The sequence below is a fragment of the Marmota monax genome, unplaced genomic scaffold (assembly GCF_021218885.2).
Source record: "Marmota monax isolate L192 unplaced genomic scaffold, Marmota_monax_Labrador192_F-V1.1 WCK01_AAM20220418_F8-fsc00168, whole genome shotgun sequence".
NCBI lineage: Eukaryota > Metazoa > Chordata > Mammalia > Rodentia > Sciuridae > Marmota > Marmota monax.
Genome location: NW_026692492.1, coordinates 171,707 through 198,832, shown reverse-complemented (window position 1 = coordinate 198,832; position 27,126 = coordinate 171,707). Strand labels below are relative to the sequence as shown.

Genomic DNA, 27,126 nt, shown 5'->3' with positions numbered 1-27,126 from the left:
TTTATCTTCTAATCCTTTAGATTTTCTTGCAGCTTAAATAACCATTTCATAGAGACTTGAACTTCCCTTTGACAGAGACATCTCCCACAGTTCTTCCTTTGACCCACGCGGCTTTCCTGACAGTGTACCTATCCCTTCTGGGCCCTGGAATCTCAGGGCAGGCGATGCCTTTTATGATAACCGGTCACCAAAGTTTCAACAGTGATGTGAGTCGACACCCACCCAGCCTCAAACCAGTCCAAAGTGTTACCAGATTCCAGGCACGAAATTAATAATAGGTAACAGTATAATATTATTGGCAGGTGTGACGGGTAATATTAAAATATCATTAATAGACACAGAACTGTTATGTGTCCCTTTCACCTTGGCCTACAGGAAAATGTATGCAAAGACTGACACAGGAAAAAAAAAAATCAAGGTAACATAAAAGGGGGGTTTGAAGTTTTCCTTGTATTAAAAACTGCACTTTACAGATATGTACAACAGAACTAAGTATCTCTAAGAGAAAAATATAACTTCATGATTCCGTCTCTGTACTGAGAGCACAGTTAGCAGAGTTCTATCCCATATTAAGTTTAAATCGATTTTGTTCAATATTTTAGTCACTAAATATTTTATCAAATGAATGAAGAAGCCAACTTTTACAGTATGGACACATTTCCTGTAATATCCAGTGGGATTAGGTGTCCAGTGGAATGAATTCCGTCTGAGTCACAGAGGAAGGCATACCGGTGACATCCGCAGATACTGTAAATGCACCACTATATGGTGTTGGTTATGAATTTACATGTGGAAGAACATTCCAACATTCAAGTTGAAACCCTGGCACACTCCTGCAATCCTGGTGGCTCGGGAGGCCAAGGCAGGAGGATCGTGAGTTCAGAGACAGCCTCAGCAAAGAGAGGCCCTAAGCAACTTAGTGAGACCCCGTCTCTAAATAAACCACAAAATACGGCTTAGAGTGTCACCCCTGAGTTCAATCCTCAGTTTCCGCCTGCCCCCCGCCCCCCCCCCACAAAGAGAAGTTGAAATCATCTCCATGTCACATGTCACAGTTTGCTCCTAGTCTAAGGGAACGTCCCTCGGGGCTCAGCCAGTGTTTTTCCTTGTGGGAATGAAGGGTGTTTGCTGCGTTCTCCCAGAGTAAACATTCAAACCACCAACGCCATCCGCAGCTAACAGCCAAGTCAGTTTTCTACAACTGGATCCCAGATAAAGAAGCGTTTCTGCATGCCTGGGAGGCTGGAAGGGTTGGGAAGGCCCTGGAATCCACACTCGGATGCCTGTGGTTGGGAGAAAGCAGGGGATTGAGCATGGAGAAGGGAAAATTCCAGCCCACGGAAGATCCAGCACAGGGTGGCCAAGGAACAGGCAGCTCTTTGTTTGAGAAATGGTCTCACCGCACAGGAAAATTAATCTCTTCTGTCTCCACACTCCACCGAGTGGCAGAGACCTGGGCACCCTCCTCAGATTCCCAAGCCAGTCTTTTCTTCTAGAAAAACACAACAATGTCTTTGAACAGCTGAGACCTCAATGATCTTTCCTTGCTACAGTGAGAGTAGCGTCCAGGCAGCCTGGTGGCCAAGAGGATAGGCAGCCTGTGGAAACCAGAGAGGTGCAGGGGAAGGTCACAGCCGTGCTGTCAGCACCACAGCCGACTGGACAGAGCCCAGGGGTGGTTCACATCCCCAAGAGATGAGGCCCCGGAGATGTCACGGAGGGGTTCAGACCTACCCAAGGCAGAGGCCACACAGACAGAGAGGTCTGCCGCATAGCTGGAAACCATGAGATCAGGTCCTCGGGCTCGCTCCAGTGCCAGGCATGGGTCAGCCACAATGACGGACACTGCACAAGGCACGAGGGTTCACAGTCACGACTCCCGTGACTGTGCCTTGCAGGAACACGTCCACGTGACCTGTCAGTTTGGTTCCAAACATTTCAAAGCACCCTCGTTTGCCATATGTGCCAGACAGGATCTGTATATGTTCTCCAGGGGAACAGCATCAACAGGAGGCATGATTATCAAGAGGGGACTAATTAGGTTGGGTCACGGGACCAGGAGCTGGACAGTCCACAGTGGCCGTGTGCAGGCTGGAGAGCTGGGAGGACCAGGAGCCCCCAGTCCACGAGGCAGGAGCCCCAGAACAAGAGGGGTCAGTGGCCCTACTCTAGTCCAAGACCAAAGGCATCTGGAGAATCACGGGCAGAGTCCACTTTGGAAGAGTGAAGAAGCAAGAATCTGATATCCTCAGAGGATGACAGCGGCTGCAATCAACAACAGGTTCAAGAAGAATCCAGCTTACCCCTGCAGCTGCTTCCAGTTCTCCCAACCTATATTCTCTCCAAGCCATCATCCTATTGGACGGTGCTGCCCACGCCTAGGGAGGGTCTCCACTTCAGTTGGCTATCCCATACGCCCATCATTTGTAGACACACCCTCATGGACACGCCCAGAAGCTGCTTGTTCTTTGGTGTATATTAATCCAATCAAGTTGACAATTACATTAACCATTACATGATTGTAGACATCCGATGCTCAGAGTGAAATCCACATTAAACATAAAATACATATTGTTTTTTGATAAACAGTGATTTCAGATAAGCACTTGCCGAAACCTTTGGTAGTCTACCTATTCCATAAAGATTGTGAAATCCTCAGCGATTCGACCAACCATGTTAAAGAGACAGATTTTTCTTCCACTGTTATTTTACCCAGTAAGTCCAGAAGACCTGTCGAGTTGAATTCATTCTTACGAGACCCATGTCATAAGAATTGTAAGTTCAACTTGAACTTGTTCCAAGAAACATGTTGATTGAAATCTGGGGGTGGGGGGGGGGAAGAAACCAAGAACTCAGTGTGAAGGAGAAGAGTTGGCATGAATTTATATTAGGAAATTTATTTACATACATTGCTGTTAGAGATATGCACATTTAATTAGAAAAACGGTCTTGAGGGTTGGGGATGTGGCTCAGTGACTTGCTCAACACGCCCGTGGACTTGGGTGCAATCCCTAGCCCACCAAAAAAAAAAATAGTTAACGCACCTGCTATATACACTGCATGAAGATTCAAAATAAAGGAAAAACCTATATCAGAACAAAGTGTCCGTTTGGGAGAGAGAAGGGACTCGAATCATCACTCAGTGCTACCTACAGTTGCACATTGTGATACACAGAGAACTGGGGCACAGCCTACGGGTGGAGAGACGCTCCGACATGGGACGTGAAGGGCACGTGGATGCCACCCAGGTGACCCAGGTGTGGCAGGGAGGGGACTTGGGCCAGAGGGACAGGTTGTTGTCATTCCTGGCTTTTTGGAAGGAAACCAAACTGGCTGAGAGACACCCATCACAGATGAGCGTAAACAAGAGACAGGGACATGGCCTCTCGGGTTCTGGAGAACGTTTGGATTCTGTGCTGCCTGGAATGAGAGGCTACAGTCCCCAGAAGCAAGTGAACAACGAACGAATGAAGGAGAGTTCTGGCCTGGAGGACTTCAGATGTAGAGATGGAGAAATCAGCTAAATGGGTCACTCTGCCGGAAAACGAGGCGTATGCTAAAGGAGTCATATCCAGAGAAAGAGGAGATGCAACACTTCAGGACTTCAGTGATCCACCGCGAACTTAGTGATCGACAGGAAAGTTGGGCCTCTGATATCCCAAGAAACACTGGGAGCCACCAGAATCTTCTGTCTTTAGAACTCCTTCCCTTTTGGGGAGGGGGGTTTACCAGGGTTTGAATTCAGGGGTACTCACACACTGAGCCCCCTCCCCAGCCCTGTTTTGCATTTTATTTAGAGACAGGGTCTCCCTGAGTTGCTTAGGGCCTCTCTTTGGCTGAGGCTGGCTTTGAACTCGCCATCCTCCTGCCTCAGCCTCCCAAGCCTCTGGGATTTCAGGCATGCACCCCTGCACCTGGCCGAGAAGTCCTTCCTTCTGAGGGACTTCCACCAACTTTGTGCTTCAGTTTTACATATCTCCGTTGGATTTTCACTACTCTGATTTTAAATCGCATTTCACCTGTTTTGTCTTCATCGCGGCTTGGCTGGCACTTGTTACTGCATTCGTCTGGGTGTCCGTCTGTGCATAGAGGCTGTCTGCGATTCCTTGGGATGCCCCGTTCCTGGGCAGGCGGCGGCGTCCCTGCAAAGTCTTGTCAATCAAATTTGGCTCAGCTGTGCGAACCCAGAAACAAAACTTAAATCCAGTTCACTGGAGGCTCCTTGGAAACCGGAGAGCACACAGCAAAATCCCAGCACAGTTCCAGGCTAGGAAAGTGGGCCGGGACGATCCCACCCCAGATTGTCCGGGCTTTCAGGGAGGACGCGGCTATTTTTAATTGGCTGAACACCCTGTGATAAGTATGTGAGCGCTCATTAATCTTTAACTGAGATAATATTTCTTGCTCTTTCGTGCCCTGGCTCAAGTCGGCCCCAGTATAACAGAGGAAATCGCCAAGTTAAACAAGACCAAAGTTTGACTGGTAAACTTTTTAAAAGAAAGAAACCACATTCCCATCAGTGTTTTATATTAAATTAGACCATGGTTGCAAATATTGCTTGAAATGGAAATTGTTTATTTTTAGGTCTTTAGTCTCATAGAGTTATTTTGTGTGTGTGCGTGTGTGTGTGTGTGTGTGTCGTTGCAAATACTTAGTGATTAAAAGGAGATGTTCTACCTTTTCAAATCTCTCCTGGGAAGATAAAAAGAAAGCGATTAGATTTAAAAATATTCTCATGAATCTCTCGGTCGTACATGCTAGGTTGAATATGTGTCTTTGTTTATCAAAGAGAAAATAGGCAAAATTATATGCATCCCACTACCCATGTATGTCTTGAAAAAAATTATGCATTATAACATAAATAGGGTATGGTCTGAACAGATGGATAATTTTTTCAGTTATGCAAGAGAAACCCAAGCAACGAACAGAAACACCAGCCACCCGTAAGGGGCACAGAGGGCCGTAGGCCTGGGTATTCCGATTCTATCAGGGGAATCCCTGTACTAAGACAGAAGCTCTCCTGCATCCTCACGCGCACAAATGTAGCTGCTATTGGTGTGCATTTCAGTTCTCCAGGCACAAGTAAGGAAACGGAAGCCGGGTCAGACTCCGAGCCTTGTTGAAGGTCATTTACACTGTTCCAAAACACCAAACCAAGTTTTAGGCTCCTACTGTTTCCAATTCTTGCAGCAAGATTCAATGAGCAACCGTGACCGTCCATTCTAGGCAGGACATTGCATGAACTGCTATAAAGACTATAGAAGCAGTAAGACTGTCCTCTGTTCTTACAGCTCCGCGGGGTAGCAAAGGGAGCAGGTGGTTAGGCACACTCTTGCCGTGAAAGATGTGATGAAGTGGATTGGAAGTCAAGATGAAGAGCCGTGGGAGAGAGAGGAAGCAGAAAGTTCTAGCAGGGACGGGATTGTATCAGTCTGAACGAGAAGATGCACAAAGCTGAATCTTAAAGCAGAAAGATGTCCGCAAGGGGGAGGTTCGGTGGATGAGAGGACTTGGCAACCCTGGATTCATGAGGTGGGGAAAGGAGAAAATATGAACCAAAATCACTTTCCAGTTCCTGAGCTGGACATGTGTAAATTGAGGAAAGTCACCAAGAACCCCCAGGACTGGTCATTTCCATTTTTAATTAAGTGCAATTAAGTTTCTTTCATAAACTTAGCTGAAGGGAGGTGATGGCTGGGTCTCTTCACACCACCAGTTCCTTCTCATTAGATTCAAAATCCACCAGATGATCAAAACCAACAGAGGTCGCCAACCTATAACAAAGAAACTACCCATCCATTAGAAAAGGTAACCAAGATGACTGGCACACACAGGCAATGAGATATTGGAAGGGAGATTTGCCAATGTCTTTTCTTCCAAAGGACAGAGCGGGGCTGTCCAATATGGCAGCCACTGGTCACATGTGGCTAACTTTGAATTGCTTTAGGTCTGATGCTATGTAATCATCAGTTCCAAGTTGGACTAGCCACACTTCAAAGTGTGATGGCATCTTGGAAATTCCAATTAGTTCCAATGTGTTCGGAACTAATATCACTAGAGCAATTATTTTCCCCTTTAACTCAATCTCCTCAACCTAGTAGTTCTTTTAAGGTCCGTTCCCTCTTTTTCTTTATTCAGATCTTTTATATAAGGTTGTTTGTTGGATCATTGGCCTGAAATCTGTGAACTTTATCCCTGGAATCAACCACTTTGTTGTCTGCAGGGGAAATAAACTAAATATACATATATAAGGCAGAGGTCTTCAGAGCATAATTGTTAATTCTGTTATTACTTGTGAATTTTGTCTAAAATATTTGCTAACACGCTAGGCCTCCTTCAAAAACATGGAAATTACGATAATATCTACAAAAGGAATTTTTACAATAAAATAATAGAAAAAGTTCAAGAGTTACGTAGGAAGCATATTTTATGTTACAAATTTCTACTGCATAAAACATACTACGTAATATGTGATAATGCGACTACCACCCATCAGATTTATATTTGCAATGGGTGATTACTGCCTGTAGGTGCCGTGATGTAATTATTATGGTGGGCTTTGGTCTCTTTGATAGTTTCACCAAAATTTATGTAATATTCTTCAGCCAGTTATTTTTTGTTACTCCAAAAATGCTGTAGAGGAATTTCTACAGCCGTGGAAATATCTAATAGTTGGACTTAAGATGCCATCACATTTGATCTTATTTTCAACATTATGCATATGTAATTTTCAAATTCCCATGACGCAGCCCACACTTTTTTTATTTGTGGGGTTCTTGAAATTTATTTTCCTCAGGTCTCTCTTTTGATATGTTGTGAAATATTATACATATATTTTCAGTGGTTATTAAAGTACTGTATTATTAGCTGGTAGGAAACGAAGAGTAAAACAAAAATAGCACTTTATTTTGTCAAATGTTTTTCCTGCATCTATTGAGATGATCATATGATTCTTGTATTTAAGTCTATTGATGTGATGAATCACATTTATTGATTTCTGTATGTTAGATGAACCCCACTTGATTGTGGTACACTATCTTTCTAATACCTTTTTGTAGGCGATTTGCTAGAATAATACATAAATTTTTGCATCTGTGTTCATCAGGGATATTGGTCTGAATTTTTCTTTCCTTGATGTGTCTTTATCTGGTTTTGGTATCAGGATGATACTAGCTTCATAGAATGAGTTTGGAAGGGTTCCCTCCTTTTCTATTTCATGGGATAATTTGAGGAGTGTTGGTGTTAATTGTTCTTTGAAGGTCTTGTAGAACTCGGCCGAGAATGTGACTTTTCTTAATTGGTAGGCTTCTGATGGCATCTTCTATTTAGAAATATGTCTCTAGAAATTTGTCGATGTCTTCAAGATTTTCTATTTTTCTGGACTATAAATTTTCAAAATAGCTTCTGAATATCTTCTGTATTTCAGTAGTGTTGTGATATTTCCATTTTCATCACAATTCTTACTAATTTGAGTTCTCTCTCTTTCTCTTCATTAGCTAAGGAATCATCAATTTTATTTATTTTTTTTTCAAAGAACCAACTTATTGTTTTGTCAATTTTTTGAATTGCTTCTTTTGTTTCAATTTCTTTGATTTCAGCTCTGATTTTAATTATTTCCTGTCTTCTACTGCCTTGGATGTTGATTTACTTTCTTTTCCCTAGGGCTTTGAGAGGTAATGTTGGGTGGTTCATGCATTGACTTTCTAGTCTTTTAATGAAAGAGCTCAATGCAGTGAACTTGCGCGCCAAGCAAAACGTCCATTATGAACTGTGCTAAATGATACTAATTGCGGCAAAAAAAAAATGAATACGAGTGCTAATGGTGTGGACTGATGTGTCTCCCCAGCGAAGTCAGAATTCTAATCTCCATGACCTGCCCGGCTAGGATGCAGAGGCCCAAGCTGGCCGATTCTAGAGAAATATCAGGAACTGAGCTGTGGCAACATTCGTCTCTAACTAAATGCCTCTTCCTACTTTTAGCAGCCTGCGTGGGTCTCATAGGGCAAGGTGGCAGGGACCGTCATTTGTAACAAAGGATGTGACTTATTTCCCAGTCACTAAAATCAACACCGTAGGATAACTCGACATTTCCTAGTTGTATATGCATGTAAATAATTATAGTTTTTTCCCTCTGGCTTAAGTAATCTAGTCCCCGAGAGATATATTGAGAAACAGCTGGACTTAAATCTGTAGCTGTGGATCTGAGCAGTGTTAACCGCCCTCTTGGGGCTGAGTCGAGGACCTTGACCTGGTTCACACAGATTCTGCGTGACCTCCCTGACCAGCAGCGTTTAGAGAACCCTCGTGGGCCTCCGTTTGACCCTTGATGGAACTTCTCTCCGTGCATTCACATGCCGGGCAGGGCTCCTCTTTCAAACAAAGCAATGACTTTGATCAGGCGGGTTGAATTTTGTTTTTCTTTTTAACCAGATAATTACCTTCTTCTGGGATTGGTGAGCAACCGAGGGTAGATGCTGAACTCTAGAATTCATCATGGGCGGGCCACCTGCTTGAAGATGGATGCCCCGGGGTCAGCATAGTTCATGCCAGCGGAAGGCTGCTGGGGCTTAGCTAAAAACGGGAACTGGGTTACTCCTTCTGCAGAATCGAAGGAGTCAGGGGGCCCAGGAACTTAAACTCACATCAAATGCAACTTTTTTTTTCCTCTACCCAAATATTCTAGCTTAACTTATAGAATCACCTGACTTAAGATTTAAAAACGTTTAACATTGCTAACATGGAAATGAAACTAGAGATTTCTTCTTAAGAGAAAGGATAATCGCTCTCAGTACCCGTATGAGCCAATTGGCTGGTAAGGGTGATAACAAGTCACTCATCATCTCAGCTTTCTGAAATGTTGCTTTAAAGGCCATCTAAGATAAATCCACTGACTCACAAAGACCGACAAGAAGCCCTGGAGTTAGGAAAGGTCATTTCAAGGACCAAGAATGTGAGTGGTAGCTGGGTGCAGTGGTGCACGCCTGTCATCCCAGTGGCTTGGGAGGCTGATGCAGGAGGATCCCAAGTTCAAAGCCAGCCTCAGCCCAAAGCGAGGCCCTAAGCAACTCAGTGAGACCCTGTCTCTAAATAAAATACAAAATAGGGCTGGGGACAGGGCTCAGTGGTAACATGGCCCTGTGTTCAATGCCTGTAACCGCCCGATCCCCACCTTGGCAAACAAAGAATGTAAGTGGTACATCAATAGGATCTTTCAGACATGGTGATTGTGTCCTAGGGATGCTGATGTCTAAAAATGAAATCATAGTCTCATTCAACAGTATCTATTTCCTCGTTGGCAGAAGGAGCTATTTTGAACGCAGTTTCTCTAGTTTAGGGCCTGATTTCTTTATCAATGTCAGGCAGAACTTATTATCTACTTCAGATCCTAAAATCATGTGATTTAAAGAAATTGACTTTTACGACACCAAACAAAATCAGGAACTTTGAAAAGGCAGTTACAAAGCTCTGCTCTTAGAGAATAATGAAGAAGTAACTTCTCTTCTCCTGACCTGTGAGTACGGTATGCCACACTCATCTCAGTACATTTTAGATGTTTAAATTAACTCATTTTGTTTTGCAGACAAACAGAGGTCAGGGGATGCCTGTTTAAAATATTTGTGAAAACGTTTTCATTGATGCTGTCTTGTCGGAGCACCCCACTCGCTCTGATCACATGAACTGAAAAGAATTCTCACTTCTAGGCTAAGACACGTGTCTGCTTTGCCACTTTTTGATTTGTGACTCTGAGCAAATCACTGAGCCTTGCATTTGTCTAGAAAACAAGGTGTTAGAGCTAAGGAATCTCTTACGATCCTTTGATGCTTACAGTTCCCGTGACCCTCAGTGATGGATGGGATTCGATTTTTAGAGCAATGGACACTAAGACAATGAAACTGGCAACCATCCCCCCAAATTAATTCACTGCAGAGCTGCAGAGACCCAGCAAGGCAGAGAGAGAAGCCAACAATCACAGACAAAGGGGTCGCGAAACAGCCCCTGTTATCACACACCCCCACGGGAGGCAGTGAGGACAGCCAGCCAGGGGCGATGGCTTCCAACCGTGTTGAACCCAGTCAATCACTTCCTGGAGGAGGTGAGCAGTGGTTAGGACCAGGTGATGAGAAGTTTCGATCGTTGAGTGCAGGGGTTTCGATTTCATTCCTGCCCTCATGCCCTCTTAATTATTTCTATTTTGAAACAGGGTCTCACTAAGTTACTTGGAGCCTCACTAAGTTTCGGAGGCTGGCCTTCATCTTGTGCTCCTCCTGCCTCGGCCTCCCAAGCCACTGGATTGCAGGCGTGTGCCACCATCCCCAGCTGGAAAGCTCCGTTTCTTATGTGTGAGGAAAACTGTTTTAAAAATTACGTTCTCAGGCACAGAAATAGAATCTGTTTTGTACATGAAACTGAACGCCGACAATTAGCACTGCAGGTTCTTTTTTTTGCTCAATGATAGAAACACGGTCGACTACGACACCATGAAATTAGGTGTGAAACAACCTATGCTCACTTGGCACGTTAGTGTAGCAACATGAAGAAAAGCTGGTACCTATTAAACCTCTTCAAGCACATTATTAATGCCTCTTGAGATACGAGAATAAGCCAGAGTTGGAAGGAACTGGCACAATTTCCATTAAAGAAGAAGTTGGCCCCGGTGCAATGGTGCACACCTGTGATCCCAGCAACTCCGGAGGCTGAGGCAGGAGGATCATGAGTTCAAAGCCAGCAATTTAGCGAGGCCCTAAGCAGCTCAGTGAGACCCTGTCTCTAAATACAATACAAAACAGGGCTGGGGATGGGGCTCAGTGGTCGAGTGCCCCTGAGTTCAATTCCTGGTAACTCCCCCCACCACCACCAAAATAGTAAGTTGGAGGTCTAGGGATGTAGCTCAGTGGTAGAGCACCGGCCTAGCTGTGTGAGACCTGGACTCAATCCCTCACAGCATTCAGTCTGCAGATAATAGCATTTTCTCATTCATTTTTGCTAATTTGCAGAAATAGCCTGGCATTAATGTAATAATGAGATTGACTGCCGCATTGTGAAGGAAATCAGCGACCTCCTATTCCATGTGCAAAACTAAGGTGGGAAAAAGTAACAATAGTATGTAGCCAGCCACAGGGTCTAAGAGGACAGCGTTCCATATTCCAGCTGTCCATGGAACATGGAGATTAATGACAATAATGAATCACAGCAGAGAGTTTACCATTGAAAATACAACTTCAACCAGGCGCAGGAGTGTACGCCTGTAATCTTAGTGGCTTGGGAGGCTGAGGCAGGAGGATCCGTGAATTCAAAGCCAGCCTCCGCCAAAACAAGGCGCTAAGCAACTGTCTCCAAATAAAATACAAAATAGGGCTGGAGATGTGGCTCAGTGGTTGAGTGCCCCTGAGTTCAATCCCCAGCACCAAAAAAAGAAAAGAGAAAAAAAGCACAAATTGCCACTAAATATATGAAAAGAGACCCAATCTCATGGTTAATAAGAAAAATGCAAGTTACAGCATTGATGCGATCCAGTTTGCATGCATTGGATTGGCCAAAAGTCTAAATGTCAGCAGAGTGTGAGAGAGAGGATATGGAGTGATAAGACTCCACCATGGGTGGCAGGAATTATTAATAGTGTTTTGCAAAAAAAAAAAAAATTCATTATCTAGTAAATTTGAACAGCACACAATGACGACAGAATTTATTCTAACTACCTAACAGCTCAGTATGCATCAAAGACATCGGCACACATGTAATAACATTATTTGCAATAGATAAAAATAAGAAATGACACAGACGCCCATTGGCAGAGAGAACTCGTAACAGCAGTCTTCCCGTATGAGTGGGTGTTCCGCAGCTGTGTGGATCCACATGGATGAATCTTGAGAACGTGAAATTGAAGGAAGGATCAAGTCAGAAGTGTGCTTTTAATGGGTTCCTTTTAGGTAAGTTCCAAAAACTTGCAAAAATGAATATTTTAGTCATGTGTGCATACACAGTGAAATAATAAAAAACAAAATGTGAGAACTATGGGCAAGAAGCTTTTTAAAACCAGTTTAATGAGCTCCTGAAGAACAGGGAGGGAGAAGAGTGGCTGTTTTATACATGCTCAGGATTCAGGCTCAGTTAACTCTTCTCAGAGATGTAGGCAGCACTGGACAATCTCCTGCCTATTGTTTTTCTACATATACAGTGAAATTATAAAAAAACAAAATGTGTAAACTATGGGCAAGAAGCTTTTTAAAATCAGTTTAATGAGCTCCTGAGGAACAGGGAGGGAGAAGAGTGGCTGTTTTATACATGCTCAGGATTCAGGCTCAGTTAACTCTTCTCAGAGATGTAGGCAGCACGGGACAATCTTCAGTGCTTTTCTGCCCATTGTTCTTGGAGACTGCCTTCTCTTGGGTGGTATCTCTCACTGCACAGAAGAGAAGCAGACCTCCTCGCTGGTGTTGGCCTATTTATTTTATCCCCCACAAAAGTCACATTTTAAATCTCGGTTAACGACATTCACGCACGCATGCACACACAATGCAAGGTGCTTTAATGACATGCTCAGTCTGTTCTTGCATCGAGCTCCAAGTCCTCCACTTGGCAGGGAAACAGGACACATATTTGATTCATTATTGAAAGTTTTAATAAGGAGCTGAGACCTCATGCTTATATCCAAAAGAGGCTTTATGCATGTGAGAGCAATATAGAATTTTTGCTTGCAAAATTCCTCGGTTTTGAAACAGAGTCCCTTTATGGATTTACGGCATCATAAAAACATTTTAGTTCCCAGCTGGTAAGAGAGAGAACTCTCGTTTATTTAGCCCGGTGATTCGCCGGGTCTGTCGTTACCTGTATTAATTATATCGTGTTACGTATTGTATATAATGTTACGTTAATTAATCGCATTCTTCAGACGTTCCCTTTTATCTAAATACATTTTATGTCGTATGAACTCTCTCATGTTCCTGGGCTCTGATAATGTCACATTTTCCTACACAAAAAAAGAAAAACAAATTTAAGTGTCTATAAAGTAAATCCAGACCCCTTAACCAAATTTTGGCTCCATTGGGATTTTCCATCCTCCACTGGATGGGAGGGTCCACCTGGGCCCAGGCCGTCTCTGATTTGAGGACACGGTGGGCCACGTTAGCAGGTGCTCTCTGTCTTTGAGAAAGTGTACGTTTGCAGAGCACTGGATCCCTAATTGGCATTTATATATTATTTAGTTTATTTTTATGTGTTCTTTTTAGATAGAGCTGACAACAGAGTGTATTTTGGCATGTTATACATGTGGACTGTGACCTGTTGTAATCAGGATCCTGACGGGGGGGGGGGGCAGATGGACTCTCAGTGTAGCTTTAACTTGCATTTCTCTAATTGCTGGAGATGATGAACACTTTTTCCTTTATTTGTTGACATTCATATTTCTTGTTCGGTGTGTCTGTTCGGTTTCTCTGCCCATTTATTGATTGGGTTATTCGTTTTTTGGTGTTACATTTTTTTGAGATTTTTATATATCCTGGAGATTAATGCTCTATCTCAGGGGCAGGTTGCAAGCAATTCCTTCCCCTTCTGTAGACTCTCTTCTTGTTCTTGATTGTTTCTTTTGCTGTGAAGAAGCTTGTTAGTTTGATGCCATCCCATTGATTGATTCCTGAGTTTACTTCTTGATCTTCAAAGTCTTGGTGAGGAAGTGGATTCCTAGGCTAACAAGTCGGCATATAGATTTTGTTGCCCTTTAAGACGACACGCTTTGGGAGTTCAATATTCTTCTCTTTTTGTTTCAAAATAATTTTTCAACTAGTACGTGAAAGCACAAACTCACACCTGTTAATGGGTCGGTAGGTGCCAGGTGTTTGATATGGATTTGTTTTATGACGATCAGGTCCCTCCTTGGGTCACAGGAATCAGGTCATAGTCCCTAGTGATGGATGCCGCTGAGGAAATGCACAGAGGAGAACCGGGAGATGCCCATGAGATTGCACGAGGTGGAACACGCTCCTGAGCTTGGGGATGTCGGCCTGAGCCGGCTTCAGCCTGGAGTCGGAGCAGACAGGTGTGGGGAGATGTGTGCACGCCTCCAAGTCATGTGGCCGTGAAGGAGGAGGGTCTGGGTTAGTCGGAAGAAAAGGAAGAGTCTGGGCGGTTCCCCAGAAGCTGTGAGTTTACCTTGGAGAAGCCCAGAGAGGCTGACTGTCCCTGTGCCCGTGAGGGTGAGGAGGAGGGCTGCTGGCTTAGGGACCCCTGGGACCCTGGGAGGAACCAGATCAGTCGCTGGGAATGTGTTGGCGGGAGTGCTGGAGGTTCAGCCTGGGAGAGCAGCAGCCTCACATAAAACCATCCTAAGCTGCTGAAGAAATGCGGTTAAAATCAAAAGGGAGAAATCGTAATTGATGAGACGCTGTGTTTTCACTGTGTATTTCTCTTTTAATTCATGGAAAAGATTGAGAGGGTTTGGGTTTTCGTCCAAGTGTAGGCCGAATACTGAATTCAAGTAACAAAAACACTTATGAAGCTGAGAGATTGCATTGACTTGTTCCATTCACTTAATATTATCAAAGTATGATTTGGGCCAGAAAGCTGAGTCTAGTATTTAAACTAAAATGAAATAAAAGGGTAGAGAATGTTAGAATTTTATGAAAACAGAGGTGACATTTTTTTAATACATTTTTTAACTACCTAAAATAACCCCAAATTGTTCTTGAATGATAAATTGAACAAAATATAGTTTATAAAATATAGAGCCTCTGAAGTCCAAACATGGGTCAATAATGTGGTAACAAAAATAAATGAAAGGCATCTCTGAAGGTGATAACCATTTGACGCAGTTATCCCACTCCTTGGTTTATGCCCAAAGGACTTAAAATCAACCTACCATAGTGATGTGGCCACATCAATGTTTATAGCAGCTCAATTCACAATAGAAAAGCTATGAAACCAAACTAGGTGTCCTTCCATAGATGAATGGATAAAGAAAATGTGCTATACACAATGGAATATTACGCAGCCTTAAAGAAAAAATGAAATGATGGCATTTGGCAGTAAACAGATGGAGCTGGACAATATCATGCTTAGTGAAATAAGCCAATCCCTAAACACCAAAGGCCGAATGTCTTCTCTGATAAGCAGATGCTAATCCATAATGGAGCAGGGTCGGGGAGAATGAAGGAACTTTGGATTGTGCAGAGGGTAGTGAAGGGAGGGGAAGAGACAGGGGAGTGGGGAAGGACACTGGAAGGAGATGGACATTCTTACCCTGTACACATGTGTGATTACACTACTGGCATGACTCTGCACCACGATCAGCCAGAGGAGGAGAACTTGTGCTGTATTTGTGGGCAATGTGTCCAAATGCATCCTATTGTCATGTATAACTGATTAGAACAAATTTTAAAATTTTTTTAAAAAGTAAAGTGAAGGTGCTAACGTGGCCCATCATGAGTCGAATTTTGATGTTAAGGATTACGTAACAACTCTATTGCCAATTCCCTTTGCACGAGATCAAAACTTTGAAGCAGCCTCATGTTAAACACAGCGCTTCTCTTTCCACGTCATTTTGGTTAGCTGGATGGGACACGGGGCAAAGGCGCTGTCATATCTACTAGGACTCCAGTGGTTAAAACCCCCCGTCAGTAGCTGGCCCTTTCTAAATCATTCCATTAAGTATAAATTTAAACCATTCCATGATGGCCTAAAGAAAGAGATAACAATTTCCCTTTTCTTTTCACTCTGACCCTATAACATACAATTTTCTTCTTCAGTCCTTCCAATCTGCCCGTCAGCCAGATTTCTCATAATGGAATGCCACACTTCTTCAATGAATATAGATAAAAATGCCATTCACAAGAGGCACACAAAACATCAGGTATCAGAGATCAAACTTCCTGGAAGATTCCTACCCCAGATATTGCAAAAGAGTTTGGGGATTGATTAGAGAAGACTGAAATAAATGGAGGGTGATTGGAACATGCAACATTTTAGGGTCCGGCTTGCTCCCAATTGATACGTGGGCTCAGTGTTAACCCCAACACACATTCCTGCGTTTCTTTTTAAAATGGACAGACAGAAGCTCAAATTTATACTGAATCGTGCAAAGGAAATACTTCCCTCAAGAGGAAACATTCAAGGTGATGAAGATAGACCGTAAAGTTGAAGTCTTCCACAGTGAATCCCACCATCATGTACGTCTCAGGAAAAGGGTCCTAACTAGAATGAGATATGCGCTATATTCCAAGCTTGTACAATTATGTCAACGTGGATTCTACTGTCATGTATAACTAAAAAGAACCAATAAATAAGATCAAATCAGGTTCCCTGAAATTTGAAAAAAACATAAATTTTGAAGCATTTAGATAATCTGATTTCACCACTTACAAAGCTTCAGTAGCAAAGAGAAGAATTAACTTAAAGATCAATACTGTATCAAAGCCATGGAATAGCTAGTGCAGAAACAGAAATAGTCGTGTGTGATTACTTCATGTTTTCTCAAAGGCACAAGAAAATCAATGGGGATTGCAAGGTCTCTCCAACAATTATGCTATAGAAACTAGAGGCCCATATGGGAAAAGGTAAATCCTGACCCTAGTACATAATAACGACTTTGAAATATAACAAAAAAAATGCAAGTGCTAAAACGATGTAGTTTCTTTTATTATTATTATTATTATTATTATTATTATTATTATTATTATTATTTGGTAGTTGTAGATGGGCAGAATGCCTTGATTTTATTTGCTTATTTGCATGTGGTGCTGGGGATCGAACCCAGGGCCTCATGCATGCCAGGCAAGCGCTCTACCACTGAGCTACAGCCCCAGCCCCCAAAACAATGTAGTTTCTGGAAAGATATAGGCATGTGTGTTGTTGACCTCAGCATTAGTAATAATTGCTCAGTCAGGATGATAACGGTTCTATTTCATGAATCATATTAATTAATAACCGATAAAAAATTAGACTCCTGAAATGCAAAGCACTTCCTTCAGAAGCTACAATTAATGTGAAAAAAAAAAAAAATCTTACACCGTGAGAAAAGAGGCACAATTTATACACCAAACGAAAGACCTTTGTAACAAAGTTGCAAACTAACTAAAAGACAACAGATTTTAGATGGGCTGAGTTTTTTTTTTTCAATGGTCCACAATTTACATCAAGCTGGTGCACACCTGTCATCCCAGTGACCAGGGCGACTAAGGCAGGAGGATCACAAGTTCGAGGCCAGCCTTGGCAATTTAGTGAGACCCTGGCTCAGTGGTTGAGTGGCCCTGATTCAGGGGGGAAAAAATCCATCAGACAACTCATGAAAGTGTGTGTCCAAATTGCTATTAACACGGGCAAAGGTGCTCAACGGTACTCATTAGGGAAATGTGAAATTGCAGTGAGACCCCACGACATACTTAGAACAGCTAAAATAATAGCCGGCGATGGCAAGTGATACCTCATGCATGGCTGGAGGGATTGCAGAACATTTCATGCTGGGAAATCATTCAGCAGTCACTGAGATCATTAAACACCTGCTTGCCAAATACCCAGAAATTCCACTCCCTAGTGTAGACCCAAAGGACGTGCCTGGAGCCCTCCACGAAAATACTTGACCATAAAATAGAGAGAAACTTAAGTTGTAACAGGACAAAATCAAGATAATTGACGTGTCCATCACCTGGACGGTGAGTAAAGAAAGTGACATGCCCCTACCATGCAATCCTAGTTAGAAACTAAGAGGACATACTAGCAACACATGCAGCACTCTTGGTGAAGGGCAAAATATTGTGTTCTGCAAATGAGGAGTGACACCGAAGACAGGTACTGTGTGGACAACATTTACATCAAGCTACAACAGGACAAGCTCATTTTATGGCCGTACAATTCAGAATTGTGTCTACACCAGGGAAGGCAATATTGACTGTCGTGAAGAAATGTCTGGGATAATAAGAAATCAACACCAAATGCAGTAGAAGACGGGGAATAATTAAAATCAGAGCTGAAATCAATGAAATTGAAACAAAAGAAACAATTGACAGAACAAAAAGTTGGTTCTTAGCCATGCTAACAAAGACAAGGAGACAGAAAACTCAAATTCCTAACATACGTGATGAAAAGGGAAACATCACAACAGACACTAGAGAAATACAAAAGATAATTTGAAATTATTTTGAAAACTTGCACTCCAATAAAATTGAAAATATCCAAGGCCTGGACAAATTTCTAGAGACATATAATTTGCCCAAGTCGAATTAGGATGATATACGCGATTTAAACAGATCAATTTCAAGTGACGAAATAGAAGATGCCATCAAAAGTCTACCAACCAAGAAAAGCCCAGGACCAGATGGATACATAGCTGACTTCTACAAGATCTTTAAAGAAGAACTAATACCAATACTCTTCAATTTATTTCAGGAAAATAGAAAGAGAGGGAGCACTTCCAAACTCATTCTCTGAGGCCAATATCACCTTGATTCCAAAACCAAGCAAAGACCCATCAAAAAAAGAAAACTTCAGACCAATATCTCTAATGAACATAGACGCAAAAATTCTCAGTAAAATTCTGGCAAATCGGATACAAAAACTTATCAAAAAGATGGTGCACCACAATCAAGTGGGATTCATCCTGGGGCTGCAGGGTTGGTTCAACATACGGAACTCAATAAATGCAATTCATCACATCAATAGGCTTAAAGAGAAGAATCATATGATCATCTCAATAGACGCAGAAAAAGCATTTGACAAAAAACAACACCGCTTTGTGTTCAAAACCCTGGAATTGTGCTTTATTTAGATCTTGATTCGAGCAATAGCTACTTGCCTGTACTGTGCTCCTCTGGTAGGGGGGCGAGAGGTGAATACCATACCCAAGACCTGTGTGCTTTACTGAATGTGAAATCAAAAAATGCACATTTAGTTAGGTGTGTGCAGTGGCGCACGCCTGTCATCCCAGCGGCTCAGGAGGCTGAGGCAGGAGGATCACGAGTTCAAAGGCAGCCTCAGCAACAGCGAAGCCCTAAGCAACTCAGGGAGACCTGTTTCTAAATAAAATACGAAATAGGGCTGGGGTTGGGGCTCAGTGGCCGGGTGTCCCTCAGGTCAATCCCTGGTATCCCTCCTCCCAAGATGCATGTGAAATAAATATAAAATTGGATGGGAGAAATACAATGGAAACCATGAACCATCATTTCAAATGTGAATGCCATACATTTTTTTTAATTTTTGAGATTTTAATTTTTTCCCCCGCTAAGTAAGGACCTGTCTCCACAGCACCTCTGGGTCCAGAGTTCATAGAAAGATGATCCTCATGGTGTCTCTTTTTGAATAGCTTGTTCTTGGGGGAAGTATTGTTGAAATACTCTCAGATGAAGTAAGTTGTCTTCATTTCCTCCAACACCTTCCTATTCTTGCATGATACCCAGACGGAAGCTATCCCCAAGGGTTCAGAAACTCAAAGCCGAATATCAGCTTTGTTACAAATGCACAGCGTTCTCAGCTCAATGGAGAGAAGTCAGCCATTCATACTGCCCCCCGATAGTCTGTGCCTTGGACGAGCGCCACTTGTTGAGTTTTGCAGTCTAAACCAATTGAACAGTTGAGAGGAAGCCAGACGGAAACCCGGACAAAGACCGGAAAGGAACAGCTATTTATCTTCTCTCTGATTCTTTCACATCCCTTAGGATTAGTCGTGTTCGTTTGGATTCATTCTGAATCACGAGTGGTGCTTTAAAAGTCTGGAGGGTGCACTTTGCAGACATTCTACTGACTCAGAGAGTTGCCTAAATGGAAAGGCACTGTGACATTTTGAGCTAACTTGCATTACCATTTAGAATCCAATTTTCCCTGACACTATGCATATTATTTTTTTATAATCACTTTGTTTTCCTCCCAATCTGAAGTTCTTAAAAAAAAAAAAAGGTTGAAGAAACAAATGGCTTGTGACGAAAAATTGATTAAAAACTAGAAAACCAAACAAACTTCTTTGACTTAGAGAGAAGGGTTTGGGGGGATTATTAGTCTTAAAGCATGTATTAATGTTTACTTCTTCCGTACCATTGTGGAGGATGAGGTAGTTTACCCTCCTGAGTTATGTATTTATTTTCATCATGATTAAGCACATGAAGGAACCAAATAGATCAATTTGCACGCAAAAACGTGAGCAACGCTGTGCTCAGCTGACTCCTGAGATCACCCAGACCCCCGCCCCATGGTGCACACACATTCCGTCTGCCTGGTTGGTCCATCTTGGAGCTGTTGGATGGGGACTTGGCCAATAGTGTCCAAGTTCCAAATTAGCTAATTTTACAATGTGGAAATTGTGTAAAAGCTTCCTTTAATTAAAGAGACTTTTTAAAGGCTGAGTAATATTCCATTGTGCATATATACCACATTTTCTTTATCCATTCACCTGTAGAAGGGCACCTAGGTTGTTCCATAGTTTGGCTATTGGAAATTGAGCTGCTAAAAAAATTGATGTGGCTGTGTCAAATAGTATGCTGATTTCAAATCCTTTGGGTATAAACTGAGGAGTGGGATAGCTGGGTCAAATGGTGGTTCCAGTCCAGAATGGCTGCACCAATTTGCATTGCCCTCAGCAATGTATGAGTGAACCCCTTTTCCCCACATCCTGGCCAATATTTGTTACTTGTATTCTTGATAATTGTCATTCTGACTGGAGTGAGATGAAATCTCAGGGTAGTTTTAATTTGCTTCTCTCCAATTGCTGTGGACATTGAACATTTTTTCATATCTTTGTTGACCATTCATATTTCTTCTCCTGGGAAATGCCTGTTTAGTTCCTTTGCCCACTTATTGATTGGGTTATCTGTTTTATTGGTGTTAGGTTTTTTGAGTTCTTTATACATCCTGGAGATGAGTGCTCTATCTGAGGTGCAGTTGGCAAACATTTTCTCCCCTTCTGTAGGCTGCCTCTTCATGTTCTTGATTGTTTTCTTTGCTGCGAAGAAGCTTTTAAGTTTGATACCATCCCATTTATTGATTCTCGATTTTACTTCTTGAGTTTCACGAGTCTTTTTGAGGAAGTTGGTTCCTAAGCTAAAGGGATAGTCAGGCCTGCTTTCTCAAACTGCAGATCCTCATACAAAGAGCAAGAACAAATTATTTTCGGTTCTGGGGCTGTTGGCGTACAGACTTCCCAACAATGCAAAAGGAGACCTCACACCACTCAAGACGGTATATGGAATACTAGTTTCTCAGTACTAATGTGATGAACTCAAGTCAAAATAATAAAGGCACTCCTGTTGGATTTTTAGGGGAGGTCCGAGTGTCTGGATGTAAACATGCTCAGCAAAGCACACGTGAAATTGAGTTGAGTCCTCTTTGGACATCCTTCCTTTGGGCTGGGCGAAAGCATCTCGTGGAATCCACTTACTGGTCAGTTAAAGGTCTCTTGGCATGGGACTCGGTACTTATTTGTTTGATGCAGAAGTCAAATGGGTGCAGTGCGTTGGGATGGGATTTCACGTCACGGGGAAGCCAAAGAGCATGGTTAGACCTTCTGGGAATGTCTGTTAGAGCCTTTCGAAAGGAGCTCTTGCTGAGGCCCCGACATCTCACTTCCAGGAACCGGGACTTGCCTAGTACTCCAATTAGCTTGGCTCATCTGGGCTGTGAGAAGCGATCTCTTTAATCCTGAGGTCATAAATCATGTTTTTATGTTATGAAAAGGATACTAGCCCTGTCACCCGATAATAGCAGCAACAAGTAACCCAACCCCAGATCCGCCCGGGGTCCTGGCTGTGCCATCTCCCAGCGCGGATCTCGTCTGTTGCTGCAACGGGTTCTTCCAACATTTTACAAAAGACATGCCAGGCACTTTTCTAAATTATGATTTCTTTAATCTTCAAGACCGTGGAGGGCTGGTTTGGACCCGGTTACACAGGTCCTGTGGGACCGAGATGGAGTTGATAAATTCCTGATCTGCTGCCACCAAAGTTGGGGTGGCTTTACCCACCGTCGAAGGGGCTGGGGCTACGTCTGCACACAGGGCGGAGGATTTATTTTAAAGTCTTTTTTTAAAAGATTCTTTGACTCATGTTTGGGATGTGAAGAAAAGTTTGCTTTCGACTTCCAATTGATGTCATTGATTGCATAGAGGATTTATTAATAGTAACGAAATATGGGAATACCACAAGGTTTTCTTTCTCCCCCCGTAAAATGTCTATTTGGACATTTTTGCTTTCATATTATCTTTCCCAAGTGTGCTGTCTCCTGAAGCAGTTTTAATACCAGCAAATACCATCCCAGTCGTTAGCATGGTTCCAAAAATAGTCGAATTCAAAGCCTCATTTGTGTTGACAGAAAGGATCCGGAGGTAATGAGCAACCCAAAGAAAAAGAGGTTTCCATCCACTTCAAAGGACACCATGTGGTTCGACTTATTCAATCTAATTTCATATTAGTTTTCTTCCTGAAGCTCTAAATGTGCACGGCCTTTGAAACGGCAGTATTTCATGTTCCATTTTCAGTTCTCCGTACTTGATTTCGGGGAGTTTCTGTATTAAATCAAACCCACAACCTCCTGTTTTCTCCCTCGTGGTTAAAGCTGTTCTACAGGATCTATTTGTGAAGACGGGGAAGTCAGGGAAAAGGTGTGACTCTTGAAATGCGAGTTGTTCTGGGACCGGACAGATGTGAGAACAGAGCTTCGTATTTTAAAATTCCCCACCCACTGCGATTTCATCTGTAAGAGGTAGAGAGTCTGACCCTGTTCATGAAGGACGGTCCGGCCCTCTTGCCCTCATTTGCTAAGGAATGTAAAACAGACCCTGTGGATCCTGACTTTGAAATCCAACATGCTGTGTCCTCCTGAGAAAGCGGTGATGCTGGGAATCATCATTTACCTGAATTCAACAGTGATCCATCCTTTTATTGTGAGACAGCTGCTAGCCACAATAATTGAATCTAAGGTTGCTAGCCAAATTTTACTCTAAAACCAACAGGTATTTCAAAATGATCATCAACTCTGCTTTTTTGCACGATGGTCTACTTGAATAGATCCTAATGATCCACACACACACACACACACACATCCTGCAAAATCAGACCCCCATTGATTTATTGTGCCTCCATATACTTTGCAAAGAAAGTAAAAATATACACTTAGTGGCCTTCGGGTGCCACTAAGTGGGATGCGGGGTGTGATTGGGAGGGACAAGGTCACGTGGCAAGACCGATTACCCAATCATTTCTTCTCCGCACCTTCCTGCGTCGTCTCCCACATGGTCTTTGGGAGGACACCTCACATCTCCACTAAGGTGGTGATTTTGGTAAGTGCTCTCAAAACTCTTCCAAAACAACCAAATGAGGATATTTCTTGGTTTTGTGATTTATGAATCTTCTTTTTAAATATGTAAATATATATTTACATACAAAACACATTTGCACATACATATACTTTTTTGTGCTAGTAAATATATATATATATATATATATATATATATATGCTAGTAAATATATATATATATATATATATATAGAGAGAGAGAGAGAGAGAGAGAGAGAGAGAGCTCTGTGTGTCATGGCAATGAAGTAGTAATTTCTTAAACATTTTTTTAAAATCTTAGGATTTTATGAATGACTTAAAGCCTCTTTGCCCAGATATTTTGCCTCTTGGTCTTAGGAAGTGCCTTGGTTTGGAAAAGGCTGAGGAGTCCACACGTCAGCCCTTGTCTTTGACATCTGCCTCCCCAACATTTAGCTACAGAATCAGCTCCCAACCTTAGTTCATGTGTCAGGAGAAAAAAAAAAATCACTGGAGCATTTCCTGGGTTGATGATTCTGTGAGGATCATGATCGATCTTTCAATATTTGCACTCTTCTTATGTGTCAATCACCAGATTCACAGTAGAGTATACAGACAGGTGTGCAGAATGTCTGAGGCATAAAAATTTCATTAGGAGTAGCAACTAGGGAAAATAATGCCCACAAAAACAGCTCCATCGAGGAGTAATAATGAAGGAAAACGTCTGAGAAACACCCATTTATGTAGAATCTAAAGACTCATTCAAAACCGTCTGCAGGAGCTTGTCAAGGTAGCCCGGACGCTACTTTTCCATATAATTTTCTTGGGTACATGATGGAATCGGCCATTTAGCACTGCCCTGGTTTTGATGATTAATAGTGGTCTGATGAGTTCCTCCTGCCCAAAATGTAATGGTCTCAAGATATAGCGGGTCCTGCACCTGCTGAAGGAAGAGTGTTCTCTGTTCCAAGTTCGCCTTCCCCCACGCACTTGACTTGAAGTTCAGCACGCTCTAAGTCAACACTGGCTTATCTGTGGGTCATTTTCTTCTCTGGGAGTAAAGACTGTCGGATGTGAAGCCTCCATTTTCTCGCTGTCCCTGTTTCCACGATTCGCAGCCTTCCTGGTGAATGGTACTTGAAGGGGCTGTGCGTAACCAATCAGCTACAGCTTCCACCTAACCCTCTTAGAAACTCAGAGTCACACTGCCAACACTTGACAGCTGTGACTGTTATAGAGCTAGAGTTGGTTCAGGTGACTTACCTGAGGTTCGAGGAAACTGAGCCATGTCGTTTCCAAACTCTAGATTGGATAGATTATTTTTCATCATTTGCAAATATACACCTCACATCCTTCCAAAAAGCAAAGGGGTCATTTAGGGTAACGCCTCATTTCACCCACGAGGGAAGGGGGACCCAAGGAGGTTTGAGAACACGATGTGGATTGCCTTCACATAACATAAGGACTAGGCAGGACACAGTGGATGTCAGGGCAGCAAAACTCTCTCCAATGATGCTTTAATGGTGCACTCATGTTACTATGATTTTTGGAACTCATAGAAAGTGCACCATTGAGAGACAGTCCTGCAAACCGTGGAGTGTAGGTGGTGGTGTGTCAACGTGGGTTTGTGCATTGTGACCTTGTGGATGGCTCTGGTGCAGGATGAGGCTGGTGGGAGAGGTCCTGAGCATTGGGGAGCAAGGGGCTTGGAGAATACGCTATACATTTTGTTTTATTAGTGAATCTAAAAGTGCTCTGTTAGATAATGGAAAATTCCCGTTATGATTCATAGTCCTTTACTATTATTCACACCTGGTTAAAAATATAATTGGCTGAGTGTCTTAGGGTCCTCCTAAGTTCAGCTGGTTGGTGAGAACTTTTGTTTCTTAACTTCTCTGGGTCATTTTCCTGTCTACATTGTGGGAACCCAGCTTGCAGGTGTAACATGTGAATGGTGAACAATACACATAAAATTATTTCAAATACACAGGGAAAGCATTTTTTAGGGAGGGGGGTACCAGAGATTGAACTCAGGGACATGCAACCACTGAGCCCCATCCCCAGCCCTATTTTGTACTTTATTTAGAGACAGGGTCTCACTGAATTGCTTAGCACCTCGCTTTTGCTGAGGCTGGCTTTGAACTCACAATCCTCCTGCCTCAGCCTCCCGAGCTGCTGGGATTACAAGTGTGTGCTACCACACCTGGCAGGAAAGGCATTTTTAAAGCATTAGTTTCAGTTATTATTCTTGTGGATTAAATGCTTATTCTAAAACACCCATTGCTGACTTTCCTATGTTCTTTATAATGCATAATTATAAAATATTTAATATCTAAAATATTCTAATGCATACACATTTTATCTCGTTTTTTTAAATATTTTTTTTAGTTATAGATAGACACAATACCTTGACATTATTTATTTATCTTTATGTGGTGCTGAGGATGAAACTCAGGGCCTCTCACATGGTAGGCATGAGCCCTAACCCCAGCCCATATATATATATATATATATTTTTTTTTAAAAACAATACTATTTGGTACCTACTACTGAAGCTACAGAATATGCTTTGCTTAATTTTTTCTCATGGTACTAATCTCATCCCACAATATAGAATTTAACATTTTACACTAAGAGCCAAATTCTTAAACTTAGCATATATTCTCTTAAATAATTTTTCTAAGGATCAAATTCATTTTTACAGAATAAATCCCCTTAAATAATCAGTTCTTTAATAAACACTTAAATATTCCAAAGGCTTTTATCAGTTCTAGATATCTGCTTCTCTTGTGAATGATATCCTTTTCTAAAAACATAATGCCCTAACAAAGCTTCCAATATCTGCATCACTCCTGCAGACTTACTTAGTTACACGTGATCTATTGTTAATCTATCAGTCTCAAATTTCCATTCTATTGATATATTTACTACAATATTTTTTACATGCATTGAATTATATTTTTATTATAATTGAAATTATGGGTCTAAGTGCCAAATTCTTAAACTTAGCATATATTCTCTTAAATATAACAGAATGCAAAAAAAAAAAAAAAATGGCCCAAGGAATTGAAACTGTCATCTGTAAAGTTAAAGCGTTAAAGCTCTAAATTTAATTCTTCCCAAAGTCCTTGTGTTTTCTGAAAAAAAAAGAAAAAATTCTGTGCTCACCTTCTTTTGTTTCTGAATACCTCTTTCTTCCCACCTCACCTGTATTGTCGTTCTCAATTTCCGACCCTGTGGTGTTGGCCATACTCGCCACGGTGCTCTCCCTGGACTTCCATAGCAGCACTGTTGGGAAGTGGCGGACCCTCCAGGGGGTGGAGTCTAATGGAAGGAAGTTAGGTCATTGGAGACATGTCCCTAGGGATTGTGGGACTCTGGCCTGTTCCTATTTCTCTTCTCACTTTCCAGCAATGAGGTGAATAGTTTTGCCCTGCCATGAATACCACCACGATGCACTGCCTAAACCAAAGCCATGGAGCCAATCAATCATGGGCTGAAACTTCTGAAACTAAGAGCCAAAAGAAACCTTTGTGCTGCTCTAAGTAGATTATCTCAGGTACTTAATTATAGTACCAGAATGCTGACTAACACATTCCAAATCCTGCACTTTCTCATTCATATCTTTCTGGGATATTCTAGTTCTATCATATTAGACAAATATGTCATATCCACACCAGTCCTTTTGTCTTCCTCACTTACACATCTTTCAGTTTTTGTTGTGAATCATGTTAACATTAGTAGGGAAACACTGTGAAGAGTATAGTGGCTCAGACACATTAGAAGTTCATTTACAGATCACACCATAGTATTAGCAAGAGCATTTGTGTATTTTCCCAGCATTTCTGCATCATGATCTGAGTGGGAGCTCAAAACCCTGACCCACAGTTAAATTAGTTACAGTCG

The 27,126-nt window shown here is 42.2% G+C and overlaps 1 long non-coding RNA gene and 1 other non-coding gene across 3 annotated transcripts in view; one reads left to right on the top strand and one right to left on the bottom strand.

The window, feature by feature from the left end:
* LOC124092057 (uncharacterized) overlaps nucleotides 1-27,126 on the top strand; it is a 317,813-nt gene that overhangs the window by 162,996 nt on the left and 127,691 nt on the right. The window lies entirely within an intron of this gene.
* Trnaa-ggc (transfer RNA alanine (anticodon GGC)) lies at nucleotides 16,720-16,792 on the bottom strand. The gene has a single exon. It is a non-coding gene; the product is annotated as a tRNA-Ala (tRNA).